Source organism: Mus caroli, unplaced genomic scaffold, assembly GCF_978045245.1.
Source record: "Mus caroli unplaced genomic scaffold, Mus_caroli_1 scaffold_19, whole genome shotgun sequence".
Classification (NCBI taxonomy): Eukaryota; Metazoa; Chordata; class Mammalia; order Rodentia; family Muridae; genus Mus; species Mus caroli.
In genome coordinates, this window is record NW_028227274.1 from 25,665,358 (window position 1) to 25,678,755 (window position 13,398).

The 13,398-nt window shown below is 39.1% G+C and overlaps 1 pseudogene; it reads left to right on the forward strand.

Moving 5' to 3' along the window:
• Positions 1–11,559: 11,559 nt before the first annotated feature.
• On the forward strand, positions 11,560–11,683 carry LOC115029918 (small nucleolar RNA SNORA17; annotated as a pseudogene).
• Positions 11,684–13,398: the final 1,715 nt, after the last annotated feature.

Below are 13,398 nucleotides of genomic sequence, written 5' to 3' on the forward strand. Positions count from 1 at the left end.
AAGCCCATCCCTATTCCTGGCATATGCTGCTTAAAGCTTCTTTGGGAAACTTGTGTTATGCACTCCTTTGGGGGTTTCTGTCCTTCTTTAAGTACCAGGAAATATCCCGGGGGCTTCTTCATGTTTCCTTTTTCATGTAATATTTGCTTATTTAAGGAACAAAGTGACAGATGTTTAAAATGAAATTTAAGATATAGTAAGAAGGGCTGGTGAGATGGCTCAGTGGGTAAGAGCACCGGACTGCTCTTCCGAAGGTCCAGAGTTCAAATCTCAGCAACCACATGGTGGCTCACAACCACCCGAAATGAGATCTGACACCCTCTTCTGGTGTGTCTGAAGACAGCTACAGTGTACTTACATATAATAAATAAATAAATCTTAAGAAAAAAAAAGATATAGTAAGAAGCAACATTAAGACCTAGTACTTATTCAGCAAATACCTGATCTTGTAATAAATACATGGCCAAGAATGAAATTTCTCCAAATTGAGAACTCACAAACCAAGAGCTCAAAAAGGCTTGCTGTATAGCTTTCAACATTTAGAGAGAATAAGAGTCAGCAGAAAAGGTTAAACACATCCCATTTACTCCCTCTAATTCTTTTTCACTGATTTAATTTGGCAGTTTTTTTTCCAATTCCTTTACAGGCCCTAGGAAAAGGGTTCTGTAATTCTGTGTGGATATGTGTTAAATATAATTGTGTACACCATGTTTGCTCATTACTTTCTTTGTGGATACAAACAGGTTTGTCTTCTGTTTCTTCCACACACCTTGCTTTCCAAACCTGTTTCTTGTCATCAACTTATTTTAAACATAGTTATATTCTAAGATGTCTTAGTCATTAGTAAATACTGAAAATGTTAGCGCTACTATTGAATTTTATGGGCTTTCATAACAGAGAAAGATAGAATGAAATTTTATTAAAATTAATTTAAGGTTTGAGAGATTAGAAGTGATGCCCTATTAAAAATGTATAAGCTTTAGATAACGAGAAAAATGGCTTTGACAGATGAGAAGATGAAAATTCAGGAGAAATACTTTACCTCAAGAAACACATTGATGGTTACTGAAAAATGACTGGGATGCTCCCGAGGTACCGGGTAAAGGTGGACCCCGTAGAAAGAGCCTAATGTAGCACCACAGGGTAGCTTCTCTACTCACACTCTCTCTCATGGGCCTTCAAGATATTTTTATCTGGATAAAAACCACATAGTACCCCAAGCACCAGAGTGCTGTAGCCTCTCAGTGTGGCATTCAGAATTCTTTGTTGCTATTGCAAAAGGAACCTGAACATATAAATATTAAGCTTTGTTGTGGGCCCCTAACATTAAGACGTCTACCAGTTAATGTCACTAAGGTAAGAGAATAATACAGGGTAGTCAAGGAAAGCACCAAAAACCCAAATGTCAAATCTGATTGATTAAAAACAAGGTAGACAAATCAGCAAGGGCTTATCCAGCGTGGCTAGAGAGTAAGGTCAGACAGGGCTGTTTTTTAAAATATTTGGTATTTTCAGAAATTGATTACTTAGTCAGAGCATTAAGAAGTGGCTGTGTGCATTCATTTAATGGGCCAGTGCCTCTTGTACAGGGATGGAGTCACCACATTCAATCTCATCTACTCCTTGTTAAGCCGTGCTTCTCCTGGAGCATGTTTATTTATTACAGATGCTAGAAGCAGAAACTAGAAACTGGAATAATAAATAACTCCCTAAATGGGCTCTTGTGTTCACTTGCGCCCGTCTTTCTGCTTCCCAGCCCCCATTTTGATAAACTCTTGTGCACGGTCCTGTGTGCCTACAGATCTGAACAAGTTCCTTTTTGCATGAGACTGTAGTTTGGTGAACAGTGGCTTAGTAGAAGGGATCTGACACATACTGGGATGTGAGGTGTTCTCCTGTTCCCAAACCTGCCAAGAAGCTGTGCACAAGCAATGTGCTCCAATGTTACCATTTGGATGGGCTATGTACTTTCAAGAGATAAGCAGGCTTGGTAGAACTTGCACACAGATTGGCTAAAGTCACATGAACAAAGGTGATGTGTGATGCTAGTTCTCCTACTGGAAACAACTTCCAAAGGAGAAATGAGGGGTATTTTGGAATGCAGATCATGAGACAATAGGCTAAATTTAATTGTGCCCCCTCAAGGAGATATGTCAGTCAGTTGGCAGGGTGTTTAGTGAGATTCGTTCAAAATATGTGTGATTTGGTGATTTGTAAGTCTACTAGGTTTGCAAGCAATTTGTACAAACTCCTTAGTGCCAAGCACCCTGACCATCCCAAGTTAAAATTCTATGCAACTCTCTCTCCTCCCTTCCCTCCCTTTCTTTCCCTCTCCCCTCCCTTCACTGTATAATTGTTATTGTTGCCATTCTTAGGAAATGAACACAAAATTTTATAAATGTTAGCCAAGGAGGTTCTCCTTTGAAAGAGCAACAATTTGATGCAAATCATCTCCCTCCATTGATTTGCTCTGATATTCAAGCATGTTGGAACATGATTTTATTTCTCACAAGTAGTATATATTATTTTTGAATACTGACAAATAGTATATATTCTATCTTACATTTATTGTATGTCATCTAATGTTAGAAGATGATGAAATACTTGACTTCTTATATTTTGTATCTATGTATCATATATATTAAAATTTAAATCTATATTATTTATAAAGCATGGAAATTTGCACAATTCTGTCATATTCTATTGTCAACATGCATCAAACTTTTGTCTTTAAGAACATGACTTTATAAATTTATGTAAGTAAATTCTTTTAGGGAATACAGATATAAATGTGGTGAGAAACATCATATTTTCTAGGATTAGACTTTTTTCTACCATTCACAGTGACCTTATTATATAGTTAAGCATTCTAAACCTGTAAATGGACCCTTTGTTTACCCCACAATAGTTGTCTGTGTTTTACACACTACAAAATGTATCCCAGACCTGATCACTCAGTGGTCAAGGCAATGAGATGAGAGCATGCCAGATACAATAAAGGGAGCACTAGAAGTTATATTTTATATCCCCAGATTGCAGGATTGATAATTAAAACTTATGAGATTGTTGATTTTAATAAACCTGATGAAAGTTAAGCAAATTTGATATTAAAGTCAAACATACTTGAGATCCTCCCCCCAGTTCATTTTTAAATTAAGTCTTTACCAGGTGATTAGCAGGAATGCCAGCTCTTCAAAGGAAGCAGACCCTGTTCTCCCTGCTTCTCAGGCACCCAGCACTCCCCTCCATACAGATGGAAGCTTTGTTCTCCTGAAGTTGTTCAGGTGCTGAGCCTGTCCAAAAGAAGGGAAATCAGCTCAGCTTTAGGAGTCTACATCTGTTTTTAAGAAGCAATGCGGCTCCATCCACTCCAAAGCTAGGAACATCAAATACCTCCCTCTGCCAGGCAGCTTGGCTATTCCCCAGGCATTTTCAATCTAGTTGAGTAAAACAAAAATTGCATAATTTGTCATTATTTCCAAGGAATGAGATGTGCCTTCTACAATCCCTTTCGAGTTAAATACAATGGTGCCGAGCTTCCTGTGAATGCCAATATCTTCTTTCTCTGAAAGAACAGAAATAAGGAATGGCAAAAAGAAACACTCCAGTGATTGCCTGTAACTCCCTACTCTAGGCTGTGTTCCTGGGGTATTTGTGTCTGTGTTCTTAAGGTTAGGTAGCAAGAGAATGGTTGACCCAGGTGTTCACCAAAGAGAATCCAAACTTGCTGGAAAAATCTGGGACTGGAAGCAAGGGGCCAGTAGTGAAATTTAAGATTTACAACAACAACAAGAATCATATCAGTGCAGGCAAGAGGCAAGCCATGTCTTAAAGCATCATTCAGCATCCTAATTATGACTTGTGTGTGTGTGTGTGTGTGTGTGTGTGTATATGTTATATATATATATAATTTCAAGTAGTGTTCATTTTTTTACAATTTTTAAATTAGGTATTTTCTTCCTTTACATTTCCAATGCTATCCCAAAAGTCCCCCATACCCTCCCCCCCACTCCCCTACCCACCCACTCCCACTTCTTGGCCCTGGTGTTCCCCTGTACTGAGGCATATAAAGTTTGCAAGACCAATGGGCCTCTCTTCCCAATGATGGCCGACTAGGCCATCTTCTGTTTCATATGCAGCTAGAGACATGAGATCCGGGGAGGGGGGGTGTATGTGTTCTATATAATTATAGGCAAAAAAAGAATAAGAAGCTGTTTTACATTTTTACATATTTCCATACATGTGAATTGGTATAGTTTGAAAGAGAAATATGAGGAATCCTGTCACTCCTTCTACAATGAAAAACTTTAGAGAACAGAAGCCTAGACATGGAAACCTTAGAGCATCTTGAGTCTTATCTACAAAGGGCACAGGAAACCACCAAAGCCACTACCATCTCTTTTGTGTGTGGTACTCCTCTGCTTACACTTGGTTACAACAACAGAGAGGAGTGGGCTCATAAAGTACACGAGGGATAGCTGTGAGGGTGATCAACAGCTGCACTGAATGGGGAAAACTGATCAATGTTTTTTCCTCTTTCACAACCTTTTGCTAAAGCTGTGTGAAATGTGTCATGCATAAGAAGTATGCAATTTTCATGTAATTAGAGAAACACAAGATGAAAATGAGTTCCATCAGAGCAATCAAGGATGGTAATGTGGCGTGTGTTTGTCAGTGTCGATTTGTCATGAAGGCAAAACCCAGCAAGATATATATATACATACAGGTCATTTTGGAGTGGTAAAATTAATACATTTCAAAAATACTGTTTTTGAGAAGTATGAAAATTAGGAAGTGAAGACTATATCATTTTTTTTCTTTTTGTTCTTTCAAAGACTAGGATATTAGTTTATGAAAAACACAGCATACAGGATGTATTTATTTCTTGGAGGGTCAGATTTACAGCAGGAGGCAATGGGTTTACAGTTTTGTATATTAAAAAAAAAACACTTAACTTATTGCCTCTAAAAATACATTTCCTTAATACAATGACACCTGCTTCTGGTCACATCACTAATTCCTGAAAACCTACACTATTGCACCATTGTTCCTAAATCCTTGTTACACCATTGTTTCTCTCCTCTCTCTCTCTCTCTCTCTCTCTCTCTCTCTCTCTCTCTCTCTCTCCCTCTTTGGCAAGAGGGCATGCATTTTTCTTCATTACATGTTGGACTTTTCTTCTTCTTTCCTTAATTTCTTTCATCCTCTTCATTTTTCATGCTACTTGAAGCAGTTTATTGAGCATCAAATTGTGTCAGGCATGCTGAATTCTCTAGTGACAGAAAAGTAATGAAGTCATGACTGACATGCCCAGACTGATTCTACTTTTAGGGTACAGAGACAATTAACAGAATGTAATAGGAATTAACCAGGATGGATTTGGGAATCAACAAATAGTTGAGATTACGTCCTCTGATAGAGTCATGGGAAGAATTCTATGGAGCTCTGTCTTGCCACTTAGGAGTTAGAGCATCATGGTGAAAGGACATCCTGTCAGAGCAACAGTCAAAGGCAAAGGACTGAAAACCACAGCAGCTTGATCGATCAGTACACTCGATGTTAGAGGTCCTCACAGATCAGGCTAAGCAGCTAAAGTGCTGTCCTGAGGGTAACAAAAAAGCCTTTCATTATTTTATGCAGTATTAAGAAGCGGTCAAGTTGATGCATAGAAGGAAAGTTGGATGTGCAGTGGGTAGACAGTGTATGAGTTATTCCATCTGTTGGGAATCTGATTGCAAAATTTAGATAAGGCACAGGGTGACTCAACTATAGTAGTTATCTGTGCTGTGTGTGAAAAACTGCATGGGGATTTATAAAACGTTGACATACCTGATGGCTGGAAGTGAAGCAAGAGTGGACTTTAGATATTTATTCAAGCAGTGGTGTGAGTAGTAATATTTTTCCATGAATCATACAACACAGAAAAAGAAAGAAATATACTAGACAATGATAAGCTAGAATTTTAGTGTGTGATAAAAGTAGAAATGTAAGTTAGCAACAACAGGACAAAAATAAAACAAAACAAAGAAACAAAATTACAGCAACAACTAAACTAACAACAAACAACAACAAAACCCCTAAACAACACCAATTCCAATACTTTCTATAATACCAAGAGTTTTAAGGTCATAAGATCAGCTCTGAGAAATATTCATTCATTTATTAAAGTATATTTGTTAATGATCTACATATTGAAATGTGTTTATTGAGTATCTACATCTGTGATTTAGTTAGTGTGAGTATAAAACAAGATTTGTATCTGGATTTTTAGAATAGATTTTCTTTTTTTACAAACCTTCTTTTGGCCACTTGTAATTTCTTATATGAAACATTTAAATTCATTATAAACCTGTGTTTCCCTGTCTGTGAACTGGATTAATGGCTAGTAAGCCTATAGAAATAACATGAGAGTTCTAGATGAACCCCACAGAGTGTCCTAGTCTGTCCCTGACCTAAGCTATAAACTTCAGAGTTCAAGTCTAAGTCATAATATGTATGTGAAGTGAGGATAGGGAAAAAAAAGCATTCCTATAAGAAATCTGAATTATCAAAGCTTTTTAAAACATTCATAATAAATATTTCCTTCACCAAATTTTATCCTTTGCTTAGCTGCTGCCCTCTTTAATCTATTCATACCATATTGACTGTTAAAAAATTATTTTGTTGAAAGTAAACCTGTAACCATATAGATGTAGCTTGACCAAAAATTAAAGGTTTTGTTTGTCTACAAATGTGGATATGGTAGCAGAGGGCTATCAGATCTGCGAATTGCACGCTGTGGATGGAGATACTGACCTCTGGCAGGCACGGCCACACGTGGTAGTCTTCCCTCTTCTGTTTGCAAAGCAGGTATCTTTCTATCTTCTTCAGAATGGAGAAGCCTCATCAGTTCAATGAGCACAGACTGAGTTTTGAATTTTGATTATGAAAATATGATATTCTGATTTCTTTCTTGGGATGCTCAGAATTAGGAAGGGGACAAGCCTGACATGTGCAGGGGAAGGGGCTGTGGGGCAAAAAGCTTATGGGAGAAGGTGAAAAGAAAAAGGAGGAAAAGGACGAGGACAGGACAAAAAGCTCTTGAGTTTATAGGCACGTGAATGTGATACTAATGGGGGAAATGATACTGCCATCTCCAGCTGACATTCACTTGTGTGGAACACCTCAGCAGTCAGCTCTTTAATACACGGTACCTCCACTCTCTGTGATCAATCTTGCAGTTTGTTATTGTCCAGCGTTTGCTATCATCACTACAGAAAGCAATTTAGGTAGTGACTGGGTGGTTATGAAAATTTTGACCTAATATTTTGATCTGATAATCAAAATAGCCATGAAAAGGCCATAGTCAGAGGGCTATCTAGAATGCTTAGTGTTACTTGTCTTTCCACTTTTCTTTGTGTGTAACATCTATGTTCCCTCCCACATGAATAAAACGTTCTTCACTCTGAAGACAAAAATGCCTTTATTTCAGAAGTTTCTTGTGCCTCTAAAATAATTCCCTGTCACTTCCCTCCCTCTTTTAATGTGGAGTTTTATTTTATGTCAAGTGACACATTCAAGAAAGTGAAGGCACAGTTTCTCTTCTTCAAGAACAGTGTTAGATTTTCCTTAATTCAGATGATGACTTGGTGAATATATTACAAATATAAAACATTGATAGCACTTTTGCTAGATATTTGAGTTTATTTTCCTAAGTGCTTAAAACCTTCATACGTGACGCATTATAATGTTCATAGCCTCTAACATTAACATGGGATCAGATAACTCTTCTCCCTTAAAGGCCAAATGTCAAACTGTGTGGAACTGGCAAACTGTGTTACCACTGCTCAGGTTCTGCACTGTGACCTAGATGCAGCCATAGACAATACAGGAAACAGTAAGCTGTCCATTGTTCCTGCTTTCATTTACAAACATAGGCTCCTGCCTGGATTTGGAGCATAGCATAAAATTGGGCGACTCTGTTAAACCTACATGTCTATTTTTGCATTCTGTGTGGACAAGATCCCAAAGTGATTTGGGAATGAGGCCCCCCTGCAGCTCTAACAGCTTGGAAAGATGACTTTGAAGTTCTGAGTAACTCCGATCCAGTGCTTGTATACACATGCCTTCTGCTCATTCATCAGATGTTCTGACACAAGTACTGTTTCATGTGAAGTTTATAATCTTCAGGTTTACAATAATCAGACATTCATATTTGGAATGCAGTTTGAAACATATTTTTGTCCTTTTTTCTTTTTTTCATATTGAATCTGAGTTTTTCAAGTATTTTTTAACCCACAAATGTATAAAATATATGAACTTATAAGAAAATATCAAGAGGTGGTGAGCCAATTTTATATAAAATGGGGATGTAATTGTAAGAGGTCATATCACACTAGGTCATGCTCTGGTATCTTGTGTGTTGATTGAAAGCAACAAGAAAAGATATTAGCTAGTTCCTGAAGAGCTAATTGCCTAAAGCTTCAGTTGGACTTAGGAACACTGGGCAAGAAAATGGACCTGACTGATGACTTTCATGGAAAATTCTAATGAGATGATCCACATGCAAAAATTGCTATCATCTAGAAACTCTTCCAGACCACAGGAGAACTGACCTGCTGATAGACTTTTCCATCCCTGAAGTGCCCTCCTTTCTACCACATAAAGATGCAAGACCTCCTTATACCACAATCTCTCTTCTGCAGAGAGACTGTAGCTCTTATTGAAGAACAATTCTGATTTCTGGAGATGATAGATCTCTTCCCCTTCACCCCCCTCCATCAATCACTATTACTTCCCAGAGCTACATCACTTTTCATAAACCCAGACATTTCAGAGACTTGAGGCTTATAATAAAAGGCCATGGCTCTGACATCCTCAGCCATCTCAACAGCTCCCCCCACCCCACATTATTTACGTCACTGTTACAGGGACTGAAGTCAAATCTGAACTCTTTCCTGCTGCTCTTTTTAAAACATAAGACTGCCATATCCAGGGATCCATCCCATAATCAGCTTCCAAACGCTGACACCATTGCATACACTAGCAAGATTTTGCTGAAAGGACACTGATATAGCTGTCTCTTGTGAGACTATGACGGGGCCTAGCAAACACAGAAGTGGATGCTCACAGTCAGCTATTGGATGGGTCACACAGCCCCCAATGGAGGAGCTAGAGAAAGTACCCAAGGAGCTAAAAGGAACTGCAACCCTATAGGTAGAACAACAATATGAACTAACCAGTACCCCGGAGCTCTTGTCTCTAGCTGCATATGTATCAAAAGATGGCCTAGTCAGCCATCACTGGAAAGAGAGGCCCTTTGGACTTGCAAACTTTATATGCCCCAGTACAGGGGAACGCCAGGGCCAAAAAGGGGGAGTGGGTGGTTAGGAGATTGGGGGGGTGGGTATGGGGGACTTTTGGGATAGCATTGGAAATGTAAACTAGGAAAATACCTAATTAAAAAAAAGACAATAAACACTTTCTATAAAGCTTAAAAAAAACAAACAAACAAAAAATAAAACATAAGACTGCCTGCTTTTTGGAAGCCATCAGCTCATACTGCTTTTGAACTCTGGCACCTGCTATTCTTTCAAGCTTCTCCTTTTAGATGCTCTTTTCCTCTATGTAAGAAAATGCCCAACAGTAGCATATTAATGAAGTGTGTGTGTGTGTGTGTGTGTGTGTGTGTGTGTGTGTGTGTGTGTTTTGGCTCAAAGTATATAGGGAATGGCCCATCGATTGGAGGTAGAGATGGCAGTGGGCTAGATCAGCCTCTCGTGGTAGTTTCATTTTGTGAAGACAGTCAGAAAGTCTATCTTGGACAGTAAGCATGTCCAGCTCCAATATAATCCCTTCAGTCAGTCGCTTTCTTTCCTAATGGTTCTAAAATAAGCAGAAAGTTCTCAAAGGCTCTAAAGCATTTTACAATTTGGACATCAAGTATCCAGATGGAGGAATGGGAGGGAAACACATAATAGTCACCTGAAGAGACTACCCGGATCCTCTAGCAAAGAAGTCTTTTCTCAAACTCAGCTTGTACAGTGAAGCACCAAACAAATCACTGAAGCCCAAAAGGACTGCAAACCTACTGTGTGGCAAACAGAATGCTTGTGGACTATTCGCCATTCCTCTTTTTGTCTTTGTCTGCAGGAAAGGAGGATGTGTGGGAACACAGCTGGAATTTAAAAGCATGGAGAGTGACTCAAAAAGCAAAGAAAAGTATAATCAGAAATAATGAAGCTTAGATTTTGCACGTGAGTGCCCCACATATTTACTTAGGAATATTTACCATGTATATTCTTGATTAGAAGGGAAGTGTACCTAGCTGTAATGTTTATAGTGAGTCATTTGCAAATAATTGCTCTTGAATCTTGAAAATGGCATTTTCTCCAAAGGAAGTATGGAAGCTTGTAAAGAAGCTGAAAGCTGAACAGGAGTTGTTAAGTAAAGCTGAGCTTTCAACCAACACTCTTGATGAACATAAGGCCAAGTATTCAGAGTGAGTGACAGCTAGCCAAGTACCGGGCATTTCTCTTTAACACTTGGCACAAACTGGATAGATTGGGGTTTGATTTGAATTGGAGATCAAATGGAGTAAGGATAAGTCTCATCCTGGAGGTAAATCATCTAATTCCACCCAGATATGTGATATTAACTCAGAGGAAGTGTGCTAGGCTCTGGCCTTGGGACCTTGCAATGACCCCTGGGCCATGAAGTACATATGTTAAAGGCAAATATTCTAAACTTGAGATAGCAGGGTATATTACCCAAGACCCAGATGGAAGATGTCAAGAAAATAAACTTGTCACCTACCTCTACCCACTACCCCCTGCTGATAAACAAAGCTGTGCCACTGGGTTTGTTTTTCCTGAAGTGGGAGAGCATGTGCTCACTACCAGCCAAACACTGCCAGTGTCACACCCCAGTGACACAGCGCCATCTGTCCAGGTATTATGCATTTTTATTTTTTTTCTGAATTCATGAAATTGTGATTAAAGATGACCACCTGCACTCTCCCCTCTCAGATCTCTGCCTGAGAGGATGAGCAAAGCCTCAGAACTTTCTATGAGAGAAATTGAACACATTTCTCTAGTGGAGAAACGAGAAGCTCTGAGGAAATTTGCTACTTAAAAGTAAGAGTGTAGCCAGGCATTGGTGGTACACGCCTTTAATTCCAGCACTGGGGAGGCTCAGGCAGGTGGATTTCTGAGTTTGAGGCCAGCCTGTTCTACAGAGTGAGTTCCAAGACAGCCAAGGCTACACAGAGAAACCCTGTCTCCAAAAAACCAAAAAACCAAAACAAAAAAGGTAAGAGTGTCCAGAAGCCAGTTTGTGGTAGCCTCAGTTTGTAGTAAACGAGTGCTCACCATGAATATCAACTGAGGGATTCTTCCTAGCCTTAATACCAGTTAAAGAATGTCGATGGATATATATATATATACATATATATATATATGTATATATATATGAAACTTCATCTCTAAGCATACCTGTGACAGGAGACAGATGAGTTGGGCAGGAAGATCAGTAGAATTATACTATGTATGGCTATGTTCCCACCCAATAATAATTATGCAGCCTGCCCAAAAAGGTGTTGCAGATATGGTCACATATAAATCAGTAAATGGCAGAGAGAAGAAAGACGATGTCTAAACTGAATGTTCTGACCTATGAACATCTGAATCATTAGTAGCCTAACATTCCCTGAAAAAAAAATGAGCTTGAGATGACCACTAGTTTGGAATCAGAGAGCCCATTCAGGGAACTAGAACGAGATTACCACAAGGTAGACCTGGAGGAGGAGACTATGCTCTCAATGACCCCTACCTGGTGTCATAAGGAATGAGAAGGGTATATTAATACTCTGGTGATCAGTCCTGAAATGACTCCAGACATTTAGAGACTACGGGACCACTAAGATGAGAAAGTAAAAGGTAGCAAAATGGAAGGGGGAGAAACACACAGAAGGACATGAGCACAATGAAGTGAGGTAGAACTGGAGACTTGAAGATGTTGGCATAGTGTTATTTTACATTGTGTCAAAGCATTCACCTGTTTATAAAATGCTGTTGGCCTAGGAGCTTAGGCAGGAAATAGGGCAGTGGATGTTCTAGTATAGAGAGAGGATTTGGGGGATTGCGTAAGGAGTGGGAAGATTCTCCCCAGACACAGAAGAAGAGGAATTGTATGAAACTGAGGACCAGGTAACCAGCCACATGGCAGAAGTCAGGATAGAGTAAATGAGATATGGAGTTATGAGCTAGTCAGAGAATGAGCCAAAGCTCATGAACAAGGTGTTTGTTATAATAAAGAATCGGAGTCATTGTTTCTGGGATCAGGAGCACAGATTACAGTAAACAAGCCATAAAATAATGGCATCCACCATCTGGCACGTAATCCAAGATTAGGATTTAGGCTTTGGCTAAAATTTCTGCAGATAGGAATCAGATCAGAAAGCCAGGAGAGCAACATTGAGCTGAGCACTTTAGCAGAGACCAGTAAATAGCAGCTAGAATGAAGGAAGTGTAGTCTTCTACAATCTGCTGACTGGACAGGAGGCCTGGTCTCTTTAAAAGAGAGTGAAAGCAGACCAGAGCCTCAGGTGTGCCCCAAAGTGAAAAGCTTCCCAGAACAGCAATAGAACAACAGACCCATAGCTTGCTAGCCAGCAGGGTCTCGGATGCTCACTGTGGCCCACACTGGAGCCAGAGCAGCTTTAGTAATGGTGCCAGGATTGCTGACTCAATGGCAGGTGCCAGAACTTCAAGGCAGCTTCTCTCAGGTTTTCCCCAAAGCACTGTTACCTCTGGTGAGGCACATAGGCCCAGATCTTCTGGCCCCATCCTCCTCTTCCTCTGCGAGCAGAGTAATTGGGGTGAGGTCAGCAGTTAGCTAAATAGTTGGGGTCACATTAAAACAGCATGAATCCTGGCATCTGTGCACCTAAGGTATTCTTTAAAAAAAAAAATAAATAAAACAATAAACGAGAAAGCATTCTGGGCATATAAATCATAAGATGAAGTATTTAGTTTAAAAGTCAGAACGTGAAGCCCTTAAGAAAAGACTTAGAGATTAAAAGTGAAAATATAATTTTTAAAATGGAGAGAAACACAATGACACAATTCCTCTAGATTCCATAGAATTTTGTTTTGTTTGTCAGCATACAAATGGATTGTTTTTTCAATAATGATTACAGGTTTTTATATTCTGTTTGGGAGAGGTGAGAATAAGGAAGACTTGGAGATAGAAGAGGCTGAAAAATTAGATTAGATTAGATGCTAGATTAGAGGCTATGGAGCAGAGATTAGAGAATCTGGAACCTATAGCAAAAGCAGAAAGGATGTTCTAGATTTTAAAAAAATTCACAAAGACTTGAAGAATTAGAATGAAAGCCCATAGTGATACAATATTCTGAAT